The 12,467-nt window shown below is 44.8% G+C and overlaps 1 long non-coding RNA gene across 4 annotated transcripts in view; it reads right to left on the bottom strand.

Annotated features, from left to right (window-relative positions):
* LOC124849336 overlaps nt 1–12,467 on the bottom strand; it is a 279,602-nt gene that overhangs the window by 219,081 nt on the left and 48,054 nt on the right. The window contains exon 6 of one of the 4 annotated variants that reach the window (XR_007031940.1): nt 9,082–9,168. The exons of the other annotated variants lie outside the window; for them this stretch is intronic. This is a non-coding gene — a long non-coding RNA (uncharacterized LOC124849336). The remainder of the gene's footprint in view (nt 1–9,081; nt 9,169–12,467) is intronic. 4 annotated transcript variants of the gene reach the window in all.

Raw genomic sequence — 12,467 nt, 5'->3', positions numbered from 1 at the left:
GAGTTCTTTTGATATTGAGGTCAAAGCTTATTTTAGGAATACAATGTAGTTGAGGTATCAATTAGTTTTTTTTGTATTTAGGCGTTTTTAGGATGAAGATAGATCCCTACCTATTATTAATAACAATATATATATATGAAATGAAAGCGAAATGTATATAGAAATTCCTGATATTAACATACGAGGCATCGAATATTTAGCATTTTTTGATTGAAAAATGACTGAAATATTAATCCTTGGTTAAAAAAGCTGCATATTAATTTTACTTCCATTAATCAGTATAAGTTTCAGCTCAGATCACCTTCTAGAATCCTCAAAGAAAAATATGAGTACACCTATTTAGAATAATTTTGTGTTATTTTAATATTTCACAAAAGCATTCATCCTCCTCCTCATCCTCATCCTAACCCTTAATATCATCATCATCATTCTCGTCATCACATACTGGAACAGGACTGGTTTTTCCAAACCAGTTGTGATGTTACAAAGTCATACTCATGTATGTACACGTCTTAAAAGTCACAGGAAAATGTTCCTCTTTCAGGGGATGAATGTTAAAACAACATCATTCTGTGCATCGAAACTAAAAAATCTAAATGAGGAAACAATGAGCAAGGGGGGACTCGACTCCCGACACTCCCGCAATTAGAAATGAAGCGTGGCTCATGATCAGAAAAAACAAACCACCCCCGACTGTCACGCGTCGCCGGTGACACACGTGCGCTCCCCACTCTGAACACTGCGACGTGAACGCCTCCATCCCGAACCGACTCACCCTCTGAGCCTCCATCGCTCTCTCTGCCTTTTCGAGTGACAGACAGAGGACTCACATTTGACCGGCACAAACGAACGCCGCAACCCAATCGCTTTCTTAATTCAATATAAAACAGCCAGTCAAAGTTATTTTTAGCTGAAACTGTTCCCTCCGTGGCTTTTGTGAGTCTCCACTTCATTTCTAAACTTCTCAAAATAGGCTTAGAGGTTCGGTGTCTGCAAAAGGACTTGGCAGCTGCAGGAGATTTAAACCTGCCACCTCACCGTTATGGGATGGAGTCTCTCACTGCCAGGATGAAGGGAGGAGAGAGTGAAAAAAGGAGGAACAAGTACCGAGCGAGGCAAGGGACATGGAGGCGGAGAAGCAAGGACAGATGAAGCGACGCGCGTGCGGAGCCGAAACGGGACGGAGTGTGTTAGCGAGCAAACCCGCTGAGGGAAATGTGAGGGGACGTGTCCCAATCTCTTCTCATTCAGAGGTGACAGTCCATCTGTCACCGCCGTGGAAGTCCGCAGGGGGATCAATGTCTGCTGAGGTGGCCAAACCGAAAAGCTATCTGCATCCCCATTAGTATTCCTTCGGCAGTGGGGGCCCGGGCGAAATCGCATCGGCCTCCTCGCGCAAACCGGCAGCGCAGGTGCCACGTCGATAGATTGATAAGACAAGCGGCCCTGGAAAGCCCCACAACTGTACAAGTGATTCAACCACCCCCCCCCCGGCCCCGGGATTAAAGTTTCCACCATTCGACACTAACACAGACAGCAGGCGGGCACTTTCGTACTCGCGTAACACGTTTCATATGACCACGGGTCTGGGATGCGCGCGAGCGGGCGGGCGGGCGAACGCGCATGACAAGGCCACACTGAGAGCAGATATGGACATCTCACAAGGATGAATGGCCAGCCCGCGAAGGACGACAGGACAGCATAATAAAAGCCAGACGAGGCATTAATCCTCCTTGCGGGGGTTCGCTGATGTTTGCAGCATTATGGCAGGCCACTAACATGCTCCACACCTCCGCTGAGAGAGAGAGAGAGAGGGGGGGGGGGGGGGGGGGGGGTGCACCGCTAAGTGTAATGCTAAATCACAACGGTGTGCCGGGCATGTTGTGTCATCATTATGAAATTGTAGGTGTAGTAGGTATGGTAGTGGTGGTGTTTGTTTTTATTACAGCAAAGGTGACACCGTCACATGCGGCCCATTTATTTTAAGGAATAGTCAACACATTGTCATTTTCCCGTCCAGCGTCCATGTTGGTTAAAGAGCAGATTGCACTTGCATCCATCGTGGTCTCAAAATGAGGCGCATTGTCGGCACGTCGCTATCTTAAGGCAGTGGAAAAGCAATCGTGCGTTTAACAAACACAACCCTGGTCAGAAGTCAAAGTCACAGTTATTGCTGGGTTGCATTACCAAGAAGGTAATATGTAATTACGTAGGCGGGTGCGCAACGGTCCCACACACTCTGACTGTAACTGCTTGTTACACAGAAACGGTCTGCTCGCACGTTTCCACTTTGCTCACAAGCAGATCTGTTTCCTCTGCAGAGGAGTGCTCTGCTCTTACGATCAGGCCAACCCCGTCTTATTATAGCAATCTGTTAAAGCGCAAGCACATCTGGCTGTTAAAGCACAAAGGAGTTCGGCGCTCTGATCGGCTCGTTGCACGTTACACCCAAGACAAACTCGTGAATAATTAGTCAAATAAATAAAAACAGGCAACTTGTTCTGCAACCACTGCTTTTTTAAATCTTATGTTCGCCGTTAAACTAACAGAAGTGGATTAGGACATGCCATAAACGCAATTGCACCATGCGCTTCAGACCGTGCACTTCGGTCGTTAACCTGGAGCCCAAGAAGAGTTACTAAAAACTAACCTTTGTGACTTCAATGGGGCCGTGGGCAACAACACCTCCGTACAATTATTTATTTGATTTTCAGGGCCAAGTCTGTCAGCTTAGTTAATTAAAAAAAAAACACACACACAACAAAAAAAAAACAAGTGAGCACTCCATTTTATGAGTGCAGATGACCTTTACAGAGATCGGGCTACGCTGAGGGGATTTCAAGCCACCAATTAGCACTCCCGCTGCTGCTCTAGTGCGATCGCAGGTCTCAGAGAGAGACACGCGCACACACCCCATCAACAACATCAGCATATGAAGCAGGGAGGCGGGACACACGTGCACACAATTTGGTCTAAAACAAATGGGTAGAAAAGGGGGGGATCTTCAGGTAGAGGTCATATTGCATTATACAGGGCGGCAATCAGTAGTGGCTTAGCATCAGATGGGTTTTTGAACTCCAATACGGCATTTTAGAATTTATGTTATAGTCAAATAATGACAATATTAAACCCATGTGTGGTTAAAAACTACTAACAACAAAGGAATGTACTAGGGCTACGCAATATGACGATATGTGACGATAGAAACATCTTTCAATTCAAATAATGCTCTTTGACTTATTTTTTTGTCTCAGAAGTCATACTCCTTACAATATTTCTTTTGTTATTTGGACAACGCTTTGCGCTTTTCCCCATGGCACAGATGCAGGCAGGGAATTTGCATGTAACAGCGGGCAGGCCGTTCCCCACAACAGACCCCAGAACACCGCTAACTCTGTACCACCTGCCACGCATGAACCATGTCCAAACAGTCCAGGGCCACAAAAGAACAGTGGAGCGCTCAACGCAAAACCCCAAAAGTCAAGACGCCGCAAGAAGGTTTTACCCAGAGCACAACATATGGCAACGAATCACGAAGGTGCAAGGAGAAAAAACGGCTGCTGTTGCCACTTAACATCCGCAAAAACACTGGCCCCAATTCACGCGGTAATATGTCACCTGGATGTGACGCAAACCTACACTGGGGATGTGAGATTTTTGGTCATATGGAAAAGCTCTACATGGAATGAAAAAAATATATATCAGAAGTTCAGAAGTGGGTCTGCATGAAAAATGACGGCGTCTCGGAATGCACACGTGCACTTGGGAGGATTATGCCCCAGTAAGCACACTAACAGCGTGGTCAAGGGCGAGCGTAATAATGAATTGATTGTCCTCTGAGAGTGTCATAATGAATGTGAATCAGACTGTGCAGCGTGCCTTTAACAATCAATGTGACTATGAATTGCCACCACCGTCCGAGTGATTGATTATGTTCATTTCTGTTTAAGCATAATGTGGGGGTTAGATCAATTATGAATATCTTTTATGGGTCCATGAATAAAACAAGCACCAAAAGGAAAACAAAAGGTTAACAAACAAAAAGACAGTCTCTGCTGTCTCTTTGCTTTAGAAAAGAAGGGAAAAAGAAAAAATATATATATATTTTGAATGATGTCCAAAGAGTTGTCAATATTCCTGAACCGTGGCACATGCAGCGTCTTGCTACGGCGCTGCATTAAGCTTTCATGAAACTGAAAGTTAATTAGATGTGATGACTGAACTCCCGGGATCGTAATTAGCCGAACTGCGTGACTGCTCTCCTGTAATTAAATGTCATTTTCTCTCAGTTCACTGAGCCTGAAAAGAAAAGAAAAAAAAGAGAGAAGGAAAAGGAAGAACAAGAAGAAGAGGACCACCGCAGAAAATGTCACTCGCAACAAATTCACCTGTGCCCCGTTGGCCTGATCCCGGACATATCTGGAGCACGGCCGAGTTGGGGAAGTCGCCGGCAGTTCACGGCGAACTAATAAAAAACGAGCTTCCGCTCGGCGGGCTCACACCGATCTCGTTTCATAACTCTCTCTGACATTCATATTGTGTGTCAGGGGTGGGTGGGGGCGGGGGGTGAACGCTCGAGAGGTCGCAAATGAGTGGGTTAAAGTGTGAAGGTGAGAAGGGAGAGGAGGTCGCGTCTGCAGGTGAGAATGAAATCGGCACTGTCGGCCCTGGCAGGTGTCATATGTGGATAACCCCCGGGGACGAGAGGAGAGAGAGGGAGAGAGAGAGAGAGAGAGAGAGAGAGAGGGGAGGAGAGGGGTAGCCGGTCCAACAGAGTACACGGCAGGTCTCTAGTCATGTGTTAGAGGAGAGGAGTCGAAACCCGCAGGAACCAAACTATTGACTGACACCAGAGGACGCGCTACAGGGACAATCACCACGACGACGACGACGACAACAGCGACCGCCAGCCTCTGCCAGAGAAGCAGGAGAAGAAAACTGAGGAGGATTGTGTCCTTTACCCATGGAGAGGATGCACGAGAGGCTGTTAGTTGCATAAGTTCCGGTCCTGTGACCTTCTAAAGGTGTTAATATTCTATACCTGTAAGAATATCTACATCTGGCACTATTGGAACCCAGGAGACGTATTGCTAGTCACTGAGGATCCACTACTCTGTGAATTACTTTACAGCTGTGGTTTGCAGTTCACAATCAGTTACTGGTTTACAAGGGTTTTACATATTTTGTCTCCCAAAAATAGAAAGAAAAAGAAACAAAAGTTTGTTTAGTTCAGTATAGCATTTCCCACGTAAGCGCAATCATGGGAAGGCACTCGGCATTAACAAGTTGCAAATGTTGCTCTTAATATCGTCTATAATAAAGACAAAAGAGTTAATGTACAATTATGGGCCCAAAGAGACAGACGTGTACCAATAGAACATACTGTAATTATAGACTACTGAGTAAAAAAGAAAAAAACATCAATCTTTTTCCTCTTTTCTCTTTCCCTTTGCAATTTGATTATGAGTAGCCAGGTTCACCACTTGTCATCGCTGCGCGCTACTTTCTATTCTTGCCCAGGGAGAGTGTAGTCATAAAGCGTCTTGACAGATCTACCAGGAAAACGTGTCAGCCACTGCTATCGCGAAAAGAAGGATATGATCCCTCACTGGCTTCCCGCCCATGAATTTTTCCAATAGAATGGAAGCAAGAGTAGATTATGTGTTTGTTTTTCCCCGGCAAAAAAACTTGGCACTCCGTTCAAGGGACAACCTTAACTGACTTTAATTAGACTAAGACGTTGTCCCTTAAATCATGTTGTATCTCACGGTATAATAATGAAATTCCCCTATACGTCTATCTCTGAGTGTGTCGGCCGCGTCTCCAAGGACCGCATTCACGAAAACGCTTGATGGAGCGCGTGGATGGTGGATGTCACTGATAGCAACACCCACGGGCTATGTTCTCCACAAGAATCGCTCACTTGACTGTCCCCACACGCCGCAATCTCGGCCGACGTGATATCACCGACGCTGCCAGAGACGGTGTGGTGAGCGGGGAACCTAATTACTTCTGCCCGATGGACAGAAAATGATCACTGTGAACGTAATGAGGCTTTGAGATGTTTGCCTGAGAAAAACGACTCGGGCCCCCCCCGTCGCGCTTTGAATTAGAAAAACGACAGGTTAAAAACCCACCTGTGTCTCCGGCTCGATCGCTAATGCGGAGGCCCCCCACAACCCCCTCCCCTCTCTGCTCCGTTCACTAAGTGCAAAAGTATCTGTATCAGTCACAGCCCACCCCCAGAACAATGACATTGCTTTGATCAAGTTTCGTCCCCTGAAACAACTGAGACTGCTAATCACGAGGCGTCTCTCACTGAACTTACTGTGAGATGGAGTGTTCCATTCAGCACGGTGAAGGTGATGTTTGGCCACTGCACTGGAAAAACCCCTCAACGACCCGTGTGACTGACCAGAAATCACATTTTGAACCATTTCCAAAGTATAGACTCATTAAAGGCATCAATATTAACATTTTCTGCATAAGAGTGAACCCAGATGAGAGACATTTTGTCTTAACATGATATACATATTATAGGCAAGTACTGACATAGTACCATAGACTATAGTATTTGAAAATGAAAAATGAAGCCAATGGGTAAGTGCCTGAAGCCTGTATTCTCTGGAATGACCAGTGGAGGGCGACTCACTGGTCGCAAAAAGAAGTCCGTTTCCATCTTTGTAACTTTCACTTGATTTATATTCTCGGTAAACTTTTTCCGGAGGAGTTTATTGTCTAAATCGCTATAATTTCAAGTCTTCTTCAATACAGCATGATGTTCATTTAGTAAATGATGGTCCCATATAGATTAAAATAGACGATAAAGCACGGTAGACATTGGAGCGGGGATACAGAATGATTGACAGCTGGTCCGTCCAATCAGTGCAGGTGTGGGTGGGCGCGCAGTGGACGACCTCTCAGTCAGACCAACCCCCAATTCCACGTCCTACTCAAGGTACAAATAACCTTCCTATGCACAAGGGATTCTTAGAGGATGACGCATGCACTAAGCTGAGCATTAGTGTTTGCACTTTCATGTCATTGATATGAGCCGCACTGCTTCCTGTTGATTCTCCTAATGGAGTGTCAGAGCTGCATTGAGTTATTGCTAATCCAAACTAAATATTTCCCACTGCTTCTGGTTCATAAAAGCATTCAATTGGCAAAAAAGCGCGCCGTGGCTTTTATTGTGAAGCAGTCGCAGGTTACACAACGCATTTCTCACAGTGGTGAGCAATCGTTTGGGAAAAATTCCATCTACAAAAGAAGAGAAAAAAACAGTAATTTGGCCACGGTGGATCAGTTTTTAATATTACAGGGACTATGTGAACAGGGAGCAGTGACAGTGATTTCATTTTTTTCTATAAAGTACTGCAGGCAGCAGGCTTCACGCCGAAGGTAACCAACTCCGGTGGACCGTGCTGTTGTTAGGAAAACTATTTTTGGTGTGTGTGTGTGTGTGTGTGTGTGTGTGTGTGTGTGTGTGTGTGTGTGTGAGTGTGTGTGTGCAGTATGAAATCAGATGCTCGTGGCATCATGGAAATTGAAAAACACAGAAACCAGCTCATTTCAAATAAACGTATTGGCCAAAGTGTTTACTGTTGTATCAAATTGCAATTTGCCGGAACCACCTGTAACCGAAGGTACAAACAACTCCATTATTGAAATATTCTTTTTTCATTTAAGTGTAGCGTTGCAAGAATGAAAGAGGATGAAAGGATGAAATGATGAAAAAAGAAAAAAAAGAAGAAATCTCAGAGAAAGAGAGGAGGCACGGAGCTACAGAGCATTGGTATTAAGGATCCATCATCTGGATATTATTCCGGAGGGAGTCTTTTATGGACGCCTTTAAATTGGTTGATTTAATGACTGCAGCAGTCTATGTAATATAATCTCATTAAACTCCCTAAAAGTGCCTCCTAAATTCCCCTTATGTTCACCTGATCGCGTGTCGCCGCGGAACCTGGAGTGGAAAACAAACTGCTGTGATTTTGCTGAACAAATCATATCGCCCCCCCCTCCCCGATCGTCCCGAAGGCACGCCATAAACCAAAACAACTCGATATGCGGTAGTCCCGCTGACCCGCGACTGTCCGAATTGACCTTTTCTTTCCCGTTCGCCGCGGCTTTTTTCTTCGGCGTCGCCTGTCCCCCGGCTACGCTGTAGCTGTGCATCCCACCCGCCTGCACTGTCTGCCTGCCCCAGGGCACTTAAGGTGTCTGCAGCTAATTCCACCTGAGCCCTTAATTACCTCATTAATTTAGGCTGACAGGGTAGGTTAAAACCCCTCTGTGATCCCCAGGCTCCGTACACAGACATTAGCCACTGAATGGGAGGCCATAACCCCGGCCCTCTTTTTTTCAGACCCTTAAGTGTTTAACAAGGTTTATACCTAATCCACAACTTTATCTTTATGGATCTTGGCCTGTTTTTTTCTTTTCTTCCTCCTCTTTTTCTTTTTTTTTTTTTTTTCCCCAGCCAAAAGCCACCTTAATTGCTGATTGGCTTACAGTTGGAACCAACATCATCTCAGCCCTCAGCTCCCGTAGGAAGTCGTGTGTGCAGGTGGTTTTCGGGGACATTACACCCAATGCGTGCGGCTAAGCTTGGAGAGCGCCTCTTGCGAAACCATGGGCTGAGGATTTCCACCGCGGCTTTCAGCTAAGCCATCTCCCATCTGGATCTATCCCATGAAGGCGGACACTGAAAGACAGTGAGCGAGGGAAAATACAATGGCTGGAAGCCTCCTGGAGATCCTATCTAAACAGAGGAGTAATAAGGAGCGGGCTGAGAGGGGGTTTATATTGGTCTGGCTGGATGGCATGGAGGAGAAAGGGAGGGCCATCACACATGTCCAGCCTTGACTGAGGATGGGATTAGGGCGAGAGAGTGGGGATGGGGGGGGGGGGGGGGGGGGGGGGGGCTGGATGGACAGACAGTGATAGAGAACAGACACGGAGGAAGCGATAGTGAAGGAGAGCAGGAGAGGGTGAACGAAGGAATGACGGTGAGGAAGATTGATGGCTGACTCGTCCCTCTCCTCGCTATAGGTGATTTTTTTTTTTTATCTTCCTTACCCATCTCTCCAGGCAAAGTCGGCGTCCGTGGGGCCCTCGACTTCTGCCTCGGTGGCGGGAGACGGGCAGATGGCGACGGAGGAGGAGCTGCGCGATAAAATCAAAGATCTGGTGAGCGGATAGAGGAAAAAAAAGAAATGGGGAGATGGCTCGCGATAATGGCGACGATTGTGAGAGGAAATGGTTGAATGGAGTTAAGGGGGAAGGGATTTCTATTGGGTAAAAAATGATAGAAAGTATAATGGTTTATTGAAATTTGAAAAGAAACCGAGATTAGAGTCTGTCTCCTTTCTGCTCCTGTGCGTTTCCCCGAAACATTTCCCTCCGAAAGAGCATCTGAAAAGCACGGACACACGGTGCGAGTGAAATTTATCCGGCCACAGCCGGGGCCCTTCGCCACATGTGCAGGACAGAGCGGCAGACTCGGCTAAATGGCCTGATTCCATCAAATATGGAAAATCAATCATGTGATTAAACGACAAATCTCGGACAGTTTTGTTGTCGGCATTTTAGTCGGTCGGAGTGTCAGCGGAATGCACCGAGCACCCGGCGATCGGATCTATTAATTGATTATTTTCTGTATAATTATCAAAGCTCTGCGGAAGAGATGGTGAATAATAATAATTTATTATTCACCATAATTTATTGAGGAATTCAAAGTGACACTGAAACTTAAATCGAAACAGAAATCCGGGGGGGGGGGGGGGGGTCTAATAGGAATTAGTAATGAACATAGTGCTAAGATCACAGATGTGACGAACAGCAAAAACAAACTAAATTATTATTATTAATAGATCATTAAATCGAATTAAAATTCAATAAAATGTGTCCCGCAACATCACTTGGTTTGTCTTTGTCGCGGTTGTAGATGAGACTTTTGGTCCTGCCTCCGAGAAAATGGACAGTTAACGAGACTCAAGTTTTACTCAGCACAGAATAATGAATTATTATTCATTCTACCCTAATAACTAATATTATTTTGGAGTGTGAACCAGAAAGTTACTGCGTCACAAAGGAAAGAAATGAAAATGATCTGAGGGGCGTTGAATTGATTTAAACGCTATCTTTGTACATGTATTTAAGCACGACACCAATAGTTTGCGATTATCGCCAATATCGAGTTATCGTGACGTATTGAACGAGTCAAACTATGGTTCCAACAGGTATCGATCGCAACCAATAACATATTAGAGCACTCATGTCGGGGCTTCTCTCTCGAGGCGGGAAAAATAAACAAAAAAACGGAATTTTCTGTAGGAATATTTGTTGATAAGAAAAAAATTCAGTCAGAAAATGACCCCAAAAAATGCTGCTAGATTCAGTTTGACTATAAAGATGAGCGTAGATTAAGAATGCTACTTTAAATATATAGAAAAATACATTGTTCAGGCACACTGTGAATTCAATTTGCATATACATACAGAACGTGTAAACTCAGATCCTCTCTATATACTAATGTAATATTCACTGCACCAAAAGACAAGATGAACAGTTAACAAATGGAACCGAATGTACGAAGTGACTATATGTGCCACGCAGCTGAATCTCCTTGTTAGCTGTACGAACGCGGTGTTTGTGATCACACATTTCCATAACCCCGGGGCTACAAAGGCTGCGGCATGGACCACCAGAGTCAATGCACCATAAACCATGCATGATGTATGATGCGACTCCCTTTATTTCGTTCAGCTGCAGTGAACTTTTGTAGAAAAAAACGAGCGCCACAATTCAAGCACAAAGAGCCGGTTATGGATTTATTCTCGCGATCGTGTCAGACCCTTTGACTTTGGTGTTTTGAGTTCACTGATTTGGAAGAATACGGATTTGACACTCGGGTGACTCCGTCAATTGTTGTCGTTTTCTGTTTTTTCATAATTCAGAATATATCAATCAATAAAAAATATAAATGTTTTTTCATAAATACATCTAGGGAACATTGGGAGGTTTTCTTAGTGCTATTCATTTATTTATCAAATCCCAGTACTGCATTTGCAATTCCTAAATTTCTGTAAATGCTCTTATAGACTGTAGGCCAAATAAAATAAATTGCAGATACTAAAAACATTTAATAAGACTCTAAAGAAGAAGCATCAAAATGTCATTTTTAAACATTACATTAACTACAATTTAACACTAACTTGTGCAAAAATTAACTTTCTGTCAGAAACACACTCAACTCATAAAACCTAGAGGTGACAGGAAATGAAATAAAGGAAAAGAAGAAAAAAAAGTGGGATAAGAGATATGAAAACTTTTTTCTCCCATATCAACTTTGCAACTAGGCCCAAACTAACACCAAGCAATAAATCATACCAATTCTCAACACATAACCTGATAATAGTCGAGGCTACTGTATTAAAGTGTAGCGATTAAGTCCAGTGTGTCCTTCCCATACCTGCGGGCTCACTTTCCTCCCTTTAAAAAAAAATAAAAAAAACACTGAATAAACCAAACTGGCAATTTACAGGTCCATTAAATCAACTGGGATGGTGGCAGAGAGCAGAGGGGAGAGGTATTACATTTGTGTTATTGGTCAAATATCGCTGGCCTGTGATATGAAAAAAAAGAGGTGACATCCAGCACGGGCCGTGCAAATGGAGAAAGAGAGAGGGAGGGAGAGAGGGAGGGACGGGAGATATGTCACTGTTATGTCCTTTCTGATAAGTGAGTTTTCACTTGCCTTCAACCCCCTCCCCGCCATAATAAGAGTTGACACCTATTTGTGACATACGACTGTATCTCTGATTGCCTGGGGCATGATAGCATCCCGACACCCCGCTCAGCTGGCGATTCGGGGAGTGGAGAGAGTGAGCGATGGGAAAATACGAGGGTTTGTGGCTCAAATGCGCTGGTCACTGCAATACAATCTGTAGGAGATATGGAGGCTATTTGTGTGTGCGTGTGTGTGTGTGTGTGTGTGTGTGTCTGGAGGGGGGGGGGGGGGGTGGATTGGATTGTGTGCAGCTCTTGTGCTTGCTTTTAGCTGTGTTGGATGACATGTGGGAGTGGAAGGAAAATCATCGGGTACCTCAGGGAATCCATTTATTTACATCCCCATTTGTCGGCTACAGGCACAACGCAGTGTCCCAAAGGCAGACATGTCTTTGACGGGGCGACTTCCATCCACTGTGGGATCCTTGGGTGTTCCCAGGCCACACGGGAGGCATATTCCCCTTCTTTTTTTTTTGGCCAAGCCTGGGATTCCTTCACAGGTGGTCAACACCTCCAGTGAGATGTGACCAGGAGACGCACTGCACTGAATACTTCCCTGAACTCTTCAGTGCAGAAGAGTACGGACTAAATAGTTGGGTTTTGTCAACATGGAAGAATAACAGAATAATACCTGAACCGAGGTTTAATACTATGAGAGGGGACTTTAAAACTCC

This window comes from Scophthalmus maximus, chromosome 12, assembly GCF_022379125.1.
Source record: "Scophthalmus maximus strain ysfricsl-2021 chromosome 12, ASM2237912v1, whole genome shotgun sequence".
In the NCBI taxonomy this organism is placed as follows: Eukaryota; Metazoa; Chordata; class Actinopteri; order Pleuronectiformes; family Scophthalmidae; genus Scophthalmus; species Scophthalmus maximus.
The sequence above is the reverse complement of the archived record's forward strand: the minus strand, read 5'-3'. Positions and strand labels throughout refer to the sequence as shown.